Below are 18,341 nucleotides of genomic sequence, written 5' to 3'. Positions count from 1 at the left end.
TGGCCTGACTAGTTTTTAGATCTTTTATGTCCCTGGTAAGGAACTCCATGGTATCTTCTATGCTTTTCTCTAACCAATCTAGTGTCCTTATGATTGTTTAATTAATTCTGGATCAAGCATATTAGTTATATCTGTTTTGATTAGAGCCCTGGTTGTCACTTTCTTGTTATTTCTTTTGGGATGAATTACCCTGTCTTGGTATTTTGTCTATATCTCTGTCTTCTCTATGCTAGGAAGCCTGTTATGTTTCCTGCTCCTCACATAATGGCTTTATGAAAAATAGGTCATATACTATCCAGGACCTGGTGCTTCAGGAAGTGTTTCTGGGTGTGTGCTATGTGCACTCTGTTGTTGTGTTCTGGCTGCTCTTTCCCTCAGGGAAGTCTTCTGCAGCATTTCTACTTGCTTGCATTGGGGATTGTTTAGACTTTTTCTATTGTGTGCAACATTTTAAATAGGTATGCTCTGGTCTGCTTGTTAAGATAGGCCTGATCCTATTTTCACTAAATCAGAAGATTTTTAGCACTCTGTGGTCAGTGGATTTGGTGCGTGTAAGGGTGTTTGTGCTGGTCTTTGGAGAGGGGCCTTTGTTGCTCTGGCTCTCAGCCATACTTGACCTAGCACAGAAGCACCTGCAGAGTGCAAGGATATGGTGTAAGCAGCTCAAGCCTCTACTGTGGGCAATGTGCTGCTCACTGAAGTCTGTCCATTCTGAATGACAGGGAAGAAAAATGGCACCAACTTGTTCCCTCATCCTCCTGTCCAGGAAGCCCTCACAAAAGAGTGAACAATCTCTCCTCAAGTATCCCAGGGATTACTCAGATCCCTGCTTTCACCCTGTGTCCTGGATGTCTTCCCACCTAGCAGCATAGTGCACATGTTTAACTCAGGCATAGTGACTAAGTTTCAAAACTCCAAATTTTAGGGACCTGATGTGGGTGATCCATGCTGATCCTCTGGCAGAGGGCCTTGCCATCTGGGTTTGGTACCATCTTCTCCCATTAGGAGTAGCCACACAAGTGAGCAGAAGCTTGGGGTTTGTAGTAAACCACAGCAAAATGCCAGAATCCATGTTAGCTGCCCTTAACAGTTTCTCTGCTCCTATGCTAAGAAACAGGGCAGTGTGAAATGTTACCTATCAGACCTTTTGTACCCTAAGAGGCAGTGCCATTTCTCCCAAATGCACCCCAAGAAGTCAAACTCTCTTGCAGTGCAGCCTAGGACATCCTCAGACCACACTGTCCATTCCTGGGCCTCTGCCCTCCTCCACAGGAGCACCACTTCACCCACGGGCCTCATACCAGCCATGGCATAGACTTCTAAAACATTTCTTTGAGCTCTGCTCGTTGTAAAAACTCATCATAATCAGCCTCTCTCATTTTCCCAGTCAATGGTTTGGGGGAAGTGTTTTTATTGTGCAACCCCCTGTGCTCTCCTTTCTATCTCCCTCTTCTCTCTCCATGACCAGGACTCCCTCTACTCTGCAGCAGCCATAATTCTTTTCTGCCTCACATCACATCTCTGCACCTCCTACCTTCCAAAATGTGGACTTTCTTCTTTCTCTAGTTTTGCAGCTTGTTCTCTTAGTCCTCAGATCAATTTCTTGGCTATTCAGAATTATTTGGTATTTACCTAGCTGTGTTCAAAAGATTAGGACAGCATAGTGTCTCCATCTTAACCTACACCCACTCATTCCTGCTGGCTTTGAAGAACTAAGCCACCATAAGTTCTATAGCTATAAAACATTAATACTGCTAACAATCCCATGAGCTTAGAAGAGATTGTTGAGCCTCAGAGGAAATTTCAGCCCTAGGAGACCACCTGATTGCAACCTTAGGGGATCCTGAGCAGGGTGCCTGGCTAAACTATGCCCAGATTCCTGACCCAAGGAAACTTTATGAAAATAAATGTATATTATTTTAAGTTGCTAAATTTGTGTTAATTTCTTACACAACAACAGAAAACTAATACAGAGCTCTACAGTTATGTGTCTTCCTCCTACTAAATTGTAAATGTGAGGTTTGTGTTTAGAATGGTCTGTGTCTTATTCATCTTTTATGCCTGGCATTTAGTATCATCCTGATATTATGCACTCAGTAAATGTTTGCTAAATGCATATTTATTCTTATGCATTAAATTAAGTAATTTAAAACTGAAGTTTAGGGATGTCTGGGTGGCTCAGTCAGTTGAGCATTTGCCTTCAGCTCAGGTCATGATCCCAGAGTCCCACCCTGGGGTCCTTGCTCAGGATGGAACCTGCTTCTCCCTCTGCCTGCTTCTTCCCCTGCTTGTGCTCTCTCTCTTTGATCAATAAATCAATAAATCTTTAAAAAATAAAAAAACCCTGAAGTTTACATACGTTCTGATCTATTTAACCTCTCCAATACAGAAATTTTTAGGAAATGAATAATGTGTTTGTACTTATTAATCTACAACTATTATTTAAGGACAGCATCTGGTTCACATCAAGCATGTTAGACTAGGATTTAGGAGGCTTACATTCTGGTCCCAAATCTGCAATAAATAGCTGTGTTTCCAAGGAAATGACTTCTCCACCTATGTGACTTCCTTGGTCCCCAGCTTCCTCATTTGTAATAGAAAAAAAGTCAGATTGGGAGATCTCAAAGTCCCTAACAATCAGTGATTTTAAGTAGCTTTAAGTTTAAGCTACTCAATCTCTCAGTTAAAAAAGAAAAGTCAGAGGGGCGCTGGGTCGCTCGGTGGGTTAAGCCTCTGCCTTTGGCTCAGGTTATGATCTCAGGGTCCTGGGATCAAGCCCTATATCGGGCTCTCTGCTCAGCAGGGAGCCTGATTCCCCCCTCCCTCTGTCTGCCTCTCTGCCTACTTGTTATCTCTCTCTCTGTGTCAAATAAATAAATAAAATCTTAAAAAAAAAGAGAAAGGTCAGAAAAGCTGCTTTATCTTCCACTGGTGGTTGTGAGATTGACATGAAATTAGATAATAAATATGATAATGCTACAAAGAGGGAAAGTATTGTTATGGCAATCCTGCAATTCCAGAAAACACGAGATGACAGGAAAGTGAAGACATTTTTAAAGAGCCAGTATTTTTAAACATACATACATAGAGTGAAGGAAAATGCCAAGCATATTCAGGATGATCCATTGAATAATTCCTGAAACTAGTACAATTTGTATTCATAAACTTTTTCAATTTTATAATTAAAAGACATTGAAAAACTCTTCCCACAGATTTAAATCTGAACTCAAGCTTTCAAACACAGCCTTATGTTGTCAAATTAGAATTTTGGTTGTGTTATATTATTATCATAATTTCAATAATAAAAGATATAGCTTAGTAACTTTATAGTTGAAGCTTCCTGCTACACTCTGCTTAACAACCAGGCCTTCTTGCCTACACACCACTATTCCAGAGAATCATGACTGAATGACAGGACAGAAAACAATTCAAGAGAACCAGTGTTGAAAATATCTGTATTTTGTTTAAAAAGGCAATCAATTTTTTAACTCATAAAAAGATCATATAGAATATCAAACAAATTATTCATAAACTCGAGATAATTTTATAAGTAGGTTAAAAATGGTTATTCCATTATTTTTAAAGTACTTACTTTTTATTTATTTTAAAAAGTGTTTCAGCTATTTATGACTACATTGAACAAATTTATCTTATTTTGATATTCAAAACACCTCACTATTATACTGAAGGCTTAATTATACACTGATACAGATATATTTTTATTTATTTTTAAAAAATGTTTAATTTATTTATTTGACAGAGATCACAAGTAGGCAGAGAGGCAGGCAGAGAGAGGGGAGGGGGGAGAAGCAGGCTCCCCGATGAGCAGAGAGCCCAATTCGAGGCTCAATCCCAGGTCCCTGGGATCATGACCTGAGCAGAAGGCAGAGGCTTTAACCCACTGAGTCACCCAGGCTCCCCTGATACTGATGTTTTTGAAAAATTCAATCATTTCAACTGTTAAATAACAAAAATTCCAGTAGTATATTTTAAAAATCTAATTGTCCTTATTAATTAATTCATGAATTGGGCGACATCCCATCTAAGCAAGTAGAGGGGAGTTCCAAAAGACTACAGAAAAGGAATATTTTTTTAATGATAGAGAGAAAATGGGAAAAAGGAAACTGTTAGCAAAGAATCCATTGTTTTAGGCAAGGTGGCCCTCCTAATGGAAACATAAGGGGATCTATCAGTAAATTTCCTAGTGCTAATCAGGAAATTCCTGTGTTAATGGGTTAAAGATTAAATTTCTAGGGGGTTGGAATTGAAGTTAGGTTAGGTATTAAATCTTAAAGTTTACTTACTTGGGGCTTTAATGTAATTGATGCCATTTTGGCCCCATGGTTTTCTTTTTACCTCACTTTTTTGTTGAGATTCTCAGCTTGACTGAGAGGTGTGATAATCTAAGACATTAGATTATGTCTACCACTCTCTCTTTGGTACTGCTCCATAATTATTAAGGCTTTTGTAGATCCTTTGTGTGATAGTCACAGGTACAGATCACGATGTTTTTGCTCAATGTGTGTGACATTCACAGGTTATGACTTTAGGTTCAAAAATTTTAAGTCAGTTGTCCTCTTTGTTCCCCTTTTAATGTTCTGATCTTAAGGGGGTCATTTGCTTGCTGGTTAGCTGCTGCAAACATACACTTAAAGCTTTTGAAAGAATATAATGCACCAAGGGGATCATTATGATCACTATAAGCAGAATAATTCCCAATCCTTGGAATGCATTTTGAAAACAATGTCACCAAGACCTGAACCAATCAAAATCAAATATATCAAAGAAAGACCCCACTGAAGGAATCACTCTTTTAAGGCAAGTAGCTTGTTCAGTGACTGAGTTTCCACTTCTCCAAAAGTGTTAATCTAAGTGCAGCAAGTGGTGTTGTCTACAGTAGACCCTCTCCTTGTTTAGTTAAAAGATAACCAAGGGCTATTCTACTATCAAGAATAACTGGTCAGAGTCTGAGAATTTTGGGAGCAGCTTTTATTTTAGCAGCAGCTTTTGAAACAATTGTAAGAATTAAGGTAAATTTCTGGGGCGCCTGGGTGGCACAGTTGATTAAGTGTCTGTCTCTTGGTTTCAGCTCAGGCTGTGATCACAGGGTCATGAGATTGAGGCCCACCCATATTCAGTGGAGTCTGCTTGGGTTTCTCTCTCCCTCTCCCTCTGATTCTTTCCACTGTGTGTGTGCTCTCTCTCTCTCTCTCTTGCTCTCTAAGAAATAAACAAATCTTTTAAAAAACACATTAAGGTAAATTTCTTTATTGTAGCCTCATTTGCATTTATCCATACCTAGGCAAGTAGTGACCTGCCAAAAAGAGTGAATTCTGAATCATGAAAGCCTCCTGGGAGGTCCTTTTCAACTCGACAATGCCAATTTGGGGAAGTTGACTAATGAGATGTTTTATTTTGCTGGTGAAAAATTAGGGACACAGTTAGATTTTCTTTTAGTCTGAAATAAAAGGTCACTAAATTCCAAAGATTACCCTTCTTAGCTATGATCCAAGAGATAGAGTTGAAGGCATTACCTTTCTAGGCCAATGCCAGAGTAAAGGTAAGGAAAAGAAGGAGGAATGGGTTTCATGTTTAGTTAAAGATCCATTGTTTGGGGTGGAAGCTACTTACACAAGCTACTTCTATTTCTTTCTTATCAACTTCATTCAGAGGTTTTCTAGCAGGACACAGGCCTGGTGTCAAGTGGAGCCGTGTGTGTGTGTGTGTGTGTGTGTGTGTGTGTGTGTGTGTGTGTGGTTTGCTCAATACCTTTTAGGTTGCAGCACTGTTAGTCATATAGGACTACCTGGTAAATTTCTTTCCAATGGACTTGAGGGTTGTCTTCTGCTGATAATGCTTCCAGAATACCTAACCATGAGGCTCTAAAATGACTCACAGGGTCCTATGAATTGAGATCTAGTAAGGCTTCTTTAACCTATTGATGACAAGCTTTAATAGAAGACATTAGACACTTACAGTAGATGATCACTGTAGCATGAGACAAGTGATCAAGCAGAAGGTTGTATACTGTTAGAATTTCAAGGAGTTGTATAGTTTTTGTTAAGACCTGTGTGATTTTCCCAGGGAAGTGGGTGCCTCAATTACCAGAGATTATAGAAACTATAATCCAAGTAGGAAATATATTTTTAACAGTTTTTTCCTATTGTGAGGGCATCAGCCTTGTGTCAGGGAGGGGCTTCAACCCAACTGGAAAACATCCAAACAAAAACAAGTACATATTGCTAAACCTTACTAGGTGGCAATTGAAGGAAGTCCAGCTGCAGGAGTTTAAGTGTCCAGAAAGAGGAAATCTGAGGCATCTGGGAACAAAAACAGTTTCTCCAGGATTATGAACCTAAGTCAGACATTGTTGGTAGACTTTTTTTCAATATTACAGAAGTCTCTGTACTCATGCATATTTATAATTTGAGTCATCTTAAATGCCAAACAATATGTGAAGGAATGTAAAAGACACAAAATAGGTTTTATCAGAAAGCTAAGAAGAACCAGCTGGTTGTCTTGGGCTGTCCATTGAATTTGCAACCATTACTTACCTATCTTAATTTCTCTGATTCAGGAGCAGACTACTGCCATGCAAAAAGGACAACAGGATGGCAAAAATTTGGCAATCAGGGGCCATTTTTTTTGAAGCAGAATAGATTTTATTCAATGTGCCATAATCTTACAAAGAAAACATAAAGAAAACCTAGTATTACTTCTTGTTTGGCAATGCTTCCCATGTAATTTAACATATCAAGTAAGTCTAATTAGTTTAGCAAATCCTTTGGAATGTTCTAAGTCAAAAGGACTTAAGACAATCAAAACTCTAGAAAAACCTTTTGTTAACAGAGAGAAAAGCAAATTTTAATTTTGTACCAGGTTATTTTTGATATTAGCATTTATGTATTCCAATCTTAGTCCTTGGCCACATATAACATTTCTTTTTAAAGATGATTTTTTAATTTTTTATTATGTTATGTTAGTCACCATAAAGATTTTTTTCCCACAAACCTTTTAAAACCTTTTTTATTGCATTTAGATTTTGTCCTGAGTATTCCCTTTCTTAACCCAAAGCCCACATCTTACTTTCCTTGTATAGAGAGTTGTTTCCCTTATTAGAATGTTTTTAACTCTTAGGAACCTTAATTTCTAGTGAAAGCTAATAAGTGAGCAATTGTGAGCTTTATTTTTCCAGTGTTCCTTAGGTTGACAAATTAATACATTTTATAACTTTAAGAAACATACTTTTTCAAAAGAAAATCTTTTAATAAAGCATAAAACTTGTTTACTAACAGACCCAAATTTCTCTTGAGTTTCTCTGTAACAAAGAAGCCAAAAGTAAATAAATCTATGTTCAGTAGTTACTGTATCATTATTTTATCTTACTTGGAAATGATTTAGGTACTTAATGAATTTAACTTGATTTCTCATTTGGCCAAACTCAGTAAAATTTTAAGGTTTCAGTTTATCAAAAATATTTGGGAGACTATCTAAAAATTTACCTAAATTAAAAATATGTTTTTTACACCTAATTAATTTGCTTGTTTTTAACAATTATGCTCACATTACCCCAAAAAACTTCATGAGACAGTAAACTCAGTCATTTTCCTGAGCCAGATTTAAAAAAAAAATTTTGTAACAGAGATTATATCAATTTACCTGACTGACTTTTCATATACCCGGGCAGAATAACAGTTTTAATTTTAATGCTGATAACTCTAAAGACATATCTATTTTAATTAAACCAATAAATATTTTCCCTTAGCACACAAACTTGAAAAAAATTTGTTAATTTTTTCTTTCTAAGAGTTTTAGAACGCCCAATCTTTACAAATGCTTGCCTTTAAATGCACTAAAAAGAGTTCTTTGACAAATTAATTTTAGCAATACAACCTGGAGGTAAAAAAAAAAAAACACCTCACATTTACAACATATACATAAATGTACAGCAATTTACATATACACACACAAGCAAAGACAGAGGTAAAGACCTTATATTTACTAATATTTGTAAAGAAGATTTTTTAAGATTTGTATTTGTCCCTGGAACTCATCTCAGGAGACTAATTATTAGAGTTTGGGCACAAGAGCCCTTTTAGAAGTTTGCATTTTAAAAAGGACTCTTTCTCTTTTAGTTTCATGAGACTGTGGGCTGTGTTTACATTTCAAAGACATAATAAGATATAATTTTAATGGAAAGAAAGAATGTAAGTTCTTCCAAGAAAGATTTTGGTTTCTGAAAGCCAATAATTAACAAGACATTTAAGAAAAATAGGGAAGTTAAGGAATTCATAAAGGAATGGGTGAACTTTGAATTTGCCTTTAGAGCTGCATCTCTGGTTTTGGAAAGATTTGTAAGATAAGGAAAGTTGCTTTCATCCCCCAAAGAACTGGGTAACTTAAATGTCATCATAGGTTGATCCATCTATTCAACTACGTTACCCTCAATTTGCTTTTTACTCTAATACATAGTTCTAATTTGCTTTTTACTCTAATACATAGTTCTAATTTTAAATATTTCTAGCAGATTGAATAACCCCTCTTTGGTGTAAGGTGGGTCCTCAAAGAGGGTGTGGAGGATATTACCTCCCCCAAATCCACAGTCACTCCCAATGATAGCCAAATGAAATAATCAACAACCTGCATATCTTAGGCAGGCAGAAAGCCAAGTCACACAGACAGCAAGAAAATAGCTATCTCTGGGAGAAAATCAATAATCCATGGGTCTGGATTTGGGAAGGAAGGGGCAGTTTATTTTCCTCTCAACTGTGTATTAAAGCGTCACAGGGGTTTGGAAGAACAGATTCTGGTAAGAATTTACATGGTTTGTTGCCTTCAGCCAATTTTTCTAAAATCCCCTTTGCAAGCTCTGGTATTTTTCAGTTTCCCCTTGGCTGTTTAAGAAAATAACATAGCACTTGACCATAAAAACCCTCAGTTTTGACAACCATAGGAATTGCTCATGTGGGGGCCTTCTTTTGGAAGTAGACATGGGAGTGTCTATAAGGCAAGTAACTTGGCAGTCTTCTGTTTACAGTGTGTAGACTTTTTTTTTTTTTATTTAACAGTGTGTAGCCTTTTTAGAAAGGAAAACATTAGAGGATCAATAGGATGAGTTCTCAAAGGATAGAGAGGAGCAGTAGGAGTGTTGTCATTCTTAGAGTCTTTTGGTTTAGGTGCCTCTTACATCTTTAATTTTTCATTGGCTTTTTCAATGACTCATTTATTGAAACTACTTTGAAAATTTGAAAACTTTTGGAGGCTTCTACTTGCCATTCTGTTTAATTTGAGGATCCTTTTAAACTGAACTTCTTAAGTGATCTTATCTAATTAGAACATTCCAAATAATAATTATTATATTTCTAGGTTATAATTCTCCTGAGGGCTGGAAACGCCTTGGTAAGATGCTGGCCATAAATTAAGTTAACCCACTTTTTAAAAATTCAAGTATAATTAACATGCAATATTATATTAGTTTCAGGTGAATGATTCAACAATTCTATACATTGTTCATTGCTCATCACCATAAATGCATTCTTAGTCCCCTTCACTATTTCACCTGCACCCACCATCTTGCCATCGGGTAACTACCACTTTGCTCTCTATATTTAAGAAAGAGTCTTTTTTTGTCTCTTTTTTCCTTTACTTCTTTGTTTTGTTTCTTAAATTCCACATATGAGTAAAATTATATGGTATTGGTCTTTTCCTGACTTATTTCACTCAGCATTTTAACCATAAGATCCATCCATGTTGTTGCAAATGGCAACATTTCATTCTTTTTTATGGATGGGTAATATTTCATTGCATATATACATACCAAATTTTTTATCCATTCTACAGTGGATGGACACTTGATTGCTTCTATATCTTAGCTGTTGTAAATAAATCTGCAATAAACATTGGAGTGTATATACCTTTTCAAATAAATGTTTTTATTTTCTTTGGGTAAACACCCAGTAGTGGAATTACTGGCTTATATGGCAATTCTACTCTTAATATTTTCAGTACCCTCCATACTATTTTCCACAGTGGCTGCACCTACTTTAATACCTAAGAAGAGAATTCAAGGATTTTTTTCATCCACATTTTCACCAACACTTGTTATTGACTTGTTATCTTTATTTTTTTTTGTTTTAGCCATTCTATGAAGTCTGAGGTAACATGTCATTATTGTTTTGATTTATAATTCCCTGACGATTAGTGATGTTGAGCATTTTTCTATTTGTATGTTGGCCAGCTCTACGTCCTTTCTGGAAAAAAAAATTTATTCATGTCCTCTGCCCATTTTTTAATTTGACTCCTTGATTTTTTTGGAGGTTTCAAGTACTAGAAATTCTTCATATATTTTGGATATTATTCCCTTATCAGATACATTATTTGCAGATATCTTCTCATATTCAGTAGGTTGCATTTGCTGTGCAATTTTTTCATTTTTGTGTAGTCCCAATACTTTCATTCTGCCCATGTCAGAGGAAACATATATAGAAAAATGTTTATATGGTTCATGTCAAAGAGACTGGCAGTACTCTATTGTTTTCTTCTAGGAAACATATGGTTTCAGTTCTCACATTTAGGTCCTTAATCCATTTTGAGTTTCTTTTTGTGCATGGTATAAAAAATTGGTCCAGTTTCATTTCTTTGCATATAGCTGTTTAGCTTTCCCAACATCATTTGTTGAAGAGATTGTTGTTGTTTTTTTTTTCCTATTGTACATTTTGCCTCCTTTGTTGCAGGTTAATTGGCGATACAATCATGGGTTTATTTCTGGATTCCATATTCTGTTCCATTGATCTATGCATCTATTTTTGTCCCAGTACCATACTGTTTTCATTACCACAACTTTGTAGTACATATCGAACTCTGGTATTGTGATAGCTCCAGTTTTGTTTTTCTTTTACAAGATTTCTTTAGTTTGAGTTCTTTTGAGATTTCATACAAATTTTAGGATTATCTATTCTACTTCTGTAACAAATGCTGCTGGTATTTTGACAGGGATTGCATTAAACCTATAGATTGCTTTGGGTAGTATAGACATTTTTAAAATATTGGTTTTCACATTCCACGAACATAGAATATCTTCCCACTTATTTGTGTTATTTTCAATTTCTTTCATCAATGTTTTATAGTTTTTAGAGTACAGATCTTTCACCTCCTTAGTTAAGTTTTTCCTAAGTGTTTCATTCTTTTTGTTGCAATTGCCAGTGGGATTGTTTTCCTGGTTTCTTTTTCAGCTACCTCATTATTAGTTTATAAAAATGTTATAGATTTCTGTATGTGAATTGTGTATCCTGTGACTTTAGTGAATTTCAGTTTCGGTAGTTTCTTGGTGAAATCTTTGTGGTTTTCTATATATAGTATCATGTCATCTATAAATAGTGAATACTTCTTTCTTACCAATTTAGATACCTTTTCTTTTTCTTTTTTATAACTGTGGCTAGGACTTCCAGTGCTATGTTAAATAAAAGTGGAGAAAGTGGACATCTTTGTCTTCTTTCAGATCTTAGAGGAAATGCTCTTAGGCTTACATCATTGAATATGATGTTAGCTGTAGGTTTTTCATATATTGCCTTTAGGTTGAAGTAGGTTCCCTGTAAGTTTATTTTATTGAGAGTTTTTATAATAAATGGATGTTGTGCTTTTTCAAATGCTCTTCAAGCATCTATTAAAATGATCATGTTTTATTTTTCCTTTGTCTTTTTGATGTGATGGATCGTGTTGATTGATTTGCAAATATTGATCCATACTTGTATCTCTGGAACAAATTACACTTGACTATGGTGAATGATTTTTTAAATGTACTGTTGGATTTGGTTTCCTAATACTTTGTTGGGGTTTTTTCTGTGTATGTTCATTAGAGATATTGGCCTGTAGTTTTCTTTCTTTCTTTCTTTCTTTATTTTTTGGTAGGGTCTTTATCTGATTTTGGTATCAGGGTAATGTTGGCCTCAGAAAATAAATTTAAAAGTTTTTTTTTCCTTTTCTTTTTTTTTTTGATTATTTGAGAAAGATAGTTATTCTTCCTTAAATGTTTTGTAGAATTTACCTATGAAGCCATCTGGTCCTGCATTTTGATTGTTGGGAATTTCTTGATTACTGAATCACTTTATTTTTTTTTTTACTTTTTTTTAGATTTTTATTTTTATTTATTTGACAGACAGAGATCACAGTAGGCAGAAAGAGGGGGGGGAAGCAAGCTCCCTGCTGAGCAGAGAGCCTGATGCGGGGCTCGATCCCAGGACCCTGAGATCATGACCTGAGTCGAAGGCAGAGGCTTTAACCCACTGAGCCACCCAGGCGCCCCTACTGAATCACTTTAATTGTTAGTATTGATGTGTTTAAATTTTCAAATTCTTTCTGATTCAGTTTTGGAAGGTTATGTTTCTAGGAACTTATCCATTTCTTCTAGGTTGCCCAATTATTTTGTATAATCTTTAAAAATTCTTTGTCAAATAAACAAGTGAAATCTTAAACAAATAAAAATAAATGAAATTCTCTCTTTGTCACTATTTTTTGTAATTTTATTATGTATCTTGGTGTGGATCTCCTGAATTGATTTTATTGGAGGCTTTCTGGGAATCCTGGATCTGGATATATGTTTCCTTCCCCAGATTAGGAAAGGTTCAGTTATTATTTCTTCAAGTAAGTTTTCTGCCACCTTTTCTCTTTTCTCCTTCTGGGACACCTATAATGCAAATTTTATTATGCTTGAAGATGTCACTGATTTCTCCTAAACTATTCTCATTTTTTAAAAAATTATTCTTTTCTTTTTCTCTTGGCTGTTCACCTGGGTTGTTTCTCATTATTCTGTCTTCCATCTTGTTGATTGATCTCTTCTGCTTCCTCTAGTCTACTATTATTCCATCTACTGTATTTTTAATTTTAATATTTGTCTTTATCTCTGGTTGGTTATTTACATTTTCTATCTTTTTGTTGAAGGTCTCACTGAGATCCTCCACTTTTTTTCTCAAGGCTAGTAAATGTGTTAATGAGAATTACTTTGAATTTTCTATCAGGCATATTTCTTATCTTCATTTTCCTTTGCTCTTTTGTTGTGGTTTTGTCCTGCTCTTTCATATAGGACATATTTCTCTGTCTCATTTTTCTAACTCTCTGTGTTTGTTTCTATGTATTTGGAAAGCCAAATATGTCTTCTACTTTTTAAAGTACTGGCCTTATAAAGATGAGGTCCTGTAGTGCCTTGTAGTACAAAGTCACCTGTTCCCCAGAACCAAGCATTTCAGTGTTTGTTGTTGCTGTTGTTGTCTTTTTTTTTTTTTTTGACATATGTGTGTTCCATGCACCCTACTGTAGTGGTGGAGTGGAATTTTCCTTCAGTTAGTTGGCTGCAATGACTCTCTTCACCTATTTTGGGAAGAGTTTGTTCCCTGTGCTGTTTAAGGGCCAGTCTGGGGTCTTCCTGGACTTGAGTTGTATCAGAACAAATCCCTGCCCTCAGCCCATTTTCCAGAAATGCAGTCACACCAATGTGTAGGGTGATCTTCTTCTGTTTTCTCATGAGATGCTTTTACTGGGGCCTGTCGTCAGACCAGATGTTTGCCCTATTTCTCTGTTGGTATTGCAGTGAATTCGAACTACAACGTTATCTCTTTTTCCTGCCTTTGTGATGGTTTTGTTGGTGGATGGGATTGGTTATCATTTCAAATGTGTGTATCAGCCCATTCTGGAGGCTGCAGCCAAAGTGGTATATTGCTTATCTCTTTTCCCCCCATCACAAGTCACTTTGGAGTGGTCCTAGAGGGGCATATGGTGTTAGTAAGTTATGTGGAAGTCATTCATGCTGATTCTCACAGGTGTCCTGGTATCTTGCCTGGGGGGGTGTGATAGGGATAGAAATGGTGCCTGCCAATTCTTCTGTTCTCAGGAAAGTCTCCTATAATCCATGCCCATTCAGTACAAGTTCTGAGATTAGTAAATAAATCTCCTTCCCACATAGCCAAGGTACTCTTCAAACTGATGCTTCTATGTTGTATTTTGGGAGGCTTGTTAGTTGTGCTATATGCTTCAGGGTGGTGACTTAGTTTCTTATCACTTTCCAACTCTCCCAGAGCCAAGCTCACTAATTTTTAAAGTATCAGATTTAAGTCTCATGGATTGTAAAGGCTCATGAAATTAAGCCCTACTGTTTTTTAAAGCTAAATGTTATGGACTTGTCTTCCCAGTGCAGGTCCCTTATGTCTTGGGTGCTTAGTGTGGGGTCTATTTCTCTCTCTCCTGTGGTTTCCCTCCAATTTGTGGTACTCTCCTCAGAAGTCTGATTCCTGACTGAGTCTCTACCCCCTATCATTTTGGATGTGACCTCCTTTCTATGATTAACTGTGGAGAGTCTGTTCTATCAGTCTTCAAGTCATTTTCTGGGTTAACTGTACTGATGTGGCTGTTGTATAGGGATATTTGGGACAATGTGAACTTAGGATCCTCCTATTCCACCACCTCCAAAGTTAAAACACACTTCTGTACAGTCATATCTAGCTACAAATTCAGTGCAACTCACATTTATGTCTGGACTTGTTTTGGGCCTCCCAATTGATAATAACTAAACCAATTTCCGCAGTACACCAAACAAGATTAGTAAAATATTACCACTCCTGTTAGATATCTGTGACTTCTCAGACTATAATTCTTAGACATAAGAAAAGCAAGTGTGCTGAAAGGTGGCACACTTAACTCTAGAATTTAAGGAGCTTATTAACTTAACCTTTGGGTTTCTTGGATATGAACTAATACCTAAAAGGGATAGGTTGCCACACTGGGGGCTGTGCGTGTTTTACAGTGTACTTTATTGCATGGAAATTTTCTTGAGTTTGACAGGTGACCAAGGGTCAATCTAACCCATTCTATGACCAATTTATCCTATCACAGAAGTCATATTGAGGTGGTAAGCACTCTAACAGCCTTTAAATGATTAACATGTGCCCACCAATTTTTGTGTCTTTTTGTCCTCCAAGATCCCCATTAGCAATATCCTTTACACTGAACAAGATAAATAAACATGTGCATCATAATATATCAGTAATAACCAAAAGATGTTACTGTGTTCTGGCCACAAGAAGCACCCACCTGCACCACCACTAATTCCTGTGGAAACGTGATGTGGTTTTTCATCTGGGGAATTGTAATCTGAAAGACTAAAGGCCTGGATCCTGGCAGACCCTTCTGCCAGCACAGCTGGGCTCCAGGAAAAAAAAAACCTGCCAGCTCAACTGAGCTCCACACACATATGTCAGGTCAGTTGGCTCTGGGCATAATCATTTGTCAGCTGAAGGAAAGCCAACTATATCAGGAACTCAAATGCAAAATAGGGCAGAATTCAGAACCGAGAGAAGCTTACCTACTTAGAGCCCTCAGAAATAGTGAGAAAAATACTGAATATAAAAAGTTTGTGGGTACTATGACTGTTTTTCTAATTGTCCCCAAATGCTTCTGGAAGTTGGCTTCAGATCCCACCACTGACACCAAATCTGTTAAAAAATAAAATTTCAGCCAAGTAAATTTAAAAATTCTAATTGGCTTTATTAATCAACTCATTAATTCGGCAGCATCTCATTGAGCAAGTAGATGGGAACTCCAAAGGGCCAAAGAAAAGGAAAAGTTTTTAAAAGTAGAGAGGGAGTGGAAAAAAGCAAACTGTTAGCAAAGAATCCATTGTTTTAGGCAAGGTCAACCTCCAAAAGGGAACAGAAAGTGTCTGCCAGTAAATTTCATAGTGCTGACCAGAAAATTCCCATGTTGAGTGGTCAGGGGTTACATTTCTGGGGGGTTGAAACTGTCATTAAGTATTAAGTCTTAGTTTAATGATTTGGGACATTAAAGTCATGTCAAAAACATGACATTAAGTCATGTCATTTGGGGTCCGTGGTTTTCTTTTTTTAAGTTTTTATTTTAATTCAAGTTAGTTAATATACAATGTTATATTAGTTTCAGGTGTAAAACAAAATGATTCAACAATTCCATACATCACCCTGTGCTCACCTAGACAAGTGAACTCCTTAAACCCCATTAACTTTTTCACCCCTCTTCCCACCCCTTCCCCTCTGATAGCCATCACTTATTCTCTATAATGAATAGTCTGTTTCTGGCTTTGCGGTTTTCTTTTTTTAAAAGATTTTATTTATTTAGGGAGGGGAAAGATGGCAGAGTAGTAGGAGACCCTGTTTCAAACAGTCCCCTAAAGTGAGCTAAATATCTACCAGAACACTCTCAACACCCATGAAATCAGCCTGAGCTGTAAAACTACACATTTCTGGATCTCTAAGGGGGCAGAAGATCATCAGTGGAGAGGTAACATGGAGTGGGAATGCTCAGACTGATAGCAGAGGATAAACAGAAGGGGGAGGGAGCCACCAGAAGTGATCCATTGGAAAGTAATACCCCAGTATGAAAGTGCCCTGTGATTGGGGACCAGCATTAATTGGAGACTGGTTAAAAGCACTCAAAAATAACAAAGATCTTAAGGGGTAACTGGTGGAATTGGGCAGTCATGGGCATGAACCTAAGCCCACATTCCTGGGATGGTCACCACTGGCAACCACTCATGCCAGAGAGAGTCTGGGGGACCTACAGCCCATGGTCCCTAAGGTTACAGCTTTCTGCTGCTTGCACCACCGCTTGCGCTGGGTGGACTCCCACCTGCACCTGAGAGAGCCTGGTAAGAGCACCAGCAGGCAGTCTCTAGGACTGCAGCCTTCCCCAACCAGCAGCAGGGTCTGAGTGAACCTAGACAATACCTAAAAAAACCTGGAAATATCTCCAGTCAGGGTCCCTCAGCCCTCAAATTTCTGTGAACTGTGCGACCACAGGGTCCGAGCACACCCAGCATGGGGCTGGACTCCTGACAGCAGTCCGGCAAAGGCAGCCACCAGAAGCAGGCTCCCTGGAACAATATCAATCACAGTTTTAGTGGCACAGGAGTGCAGAGATAAGGGGGGCTTCGGTCAAACACTGCGATGGTGGCTGGGGGTGCACACTGCCTGTGGGAGCTTGCACGGCTCAGCTGAGTTTGCAGAGGAGGAGTCTGTGTATTCTAGACCACCCAGAGGTTAACAGTCTGAGGCTTCTCTCTGAGATAGAGCAAAGACAGATTCTTTGCTCTGATCCTCTGAAAAACTGCAAAAAGCCCCCAAAGAACAAAAACCCCCAGAGAACAAAAGCCTGAAAAATTGGTAGTCACTGCCTTGATAGCAGGCAGCAGCAACTCAACCCAAGAAAGATTGATGGAAAAACAATACAGAAGTCCCCTCCCACAGCAGACAAGACAAAAGAACAAGAGGGAAACCACCACAGGGGTCCCCATAAAACTGTAAAACCCCAACGTCAGGGGAAAACAATATATTAAGCTCCCAGTATTGCCCTAAAACCTGTATACTTCATAGATACAACTTTTCTTCCTCTTTTTCTAATTCTTTCTCACGATTCTTGTTCATTTAATTTTTTAACCTACTTACCATTACAACCAGAGGTTTAATACAACATATTCCATAATAACATCTTATTTTTATTTATTTTTTATTTTTTAAAGATTTTATTTATTTGACACAGAGAGAGACAGTGAGAGAGGGAACACAAGCAGGGGGAGTAGGAGAGGGAGAAGCAGAATTTCCGTCAAGCAGGAAACCTGATGTGGGACTCAATCACAGGACCCTGGGATCATGACCTGAGCTGAAGGCAGACAGTTAATGACTGAGCCACACAGGCGCCCCCATAACTTTTTAACTTGAACTTTTTTCATACATCTACCTGTGTTTCTTTTTCTTTCCTTTTTAAAAAAATATACATATAGATATAAGTTTCAAGGTAATCCTTTTTCCCTATCCAATACCACTCCTATATATAAACAAGTTTTAATTTCCCTATATCTCTGGAAAGTTGAGTCCTTTAACTAAGTTAACAAGATACACTCAGGAAGAACTGAAAGAACTTTCCTCACCCACATGGAAGATTTATAACCACCCTCCTATCTTATTCTTCTGTCAATGTTTCTGTATATTTGTTTTTGTTCAGGTATTTTATAAATCTTTCTCTTGCAGTTCATTTTGGTTGGGTTCTTTTTTTTTCTTGTCATTTACTTTTGTCGGTCCTTTTGTTTGTTTGTTTTTGTTTATGTACCTTATAAATGTTATGTTTGGGGCCCATTTTAGCAGGGTTTTCTGTTTTTTTCTTCTCTTTCTCTCTTTTTCTTTTTTCTTTCTCTTTGGTGGTGACATCTGATCACTCCAGAACTATCCAAGGTGCACTTTGCCTGATCATAGTTGGTATATTCAACTATACATCCCCTCAACCACCTCTCACCAAAATGACTAGGAAGAGGAACACTCAACAGAGGA

This window comes from Martes martes, assembly GCF_963455335.1.
Source record: "Martes martes genome assembly, chromosome: X".
NCBI classification, from domain to species: Eukaryota; Metazoa; Chordata; class Mammalia; order Carnivora; family Mustelidae; genus Martes; species Martes martes.
The sequence above is the reverse complement of the archived record's forward strand: the minus strand, read 5'-3'. Positions refer to the sequence as shown.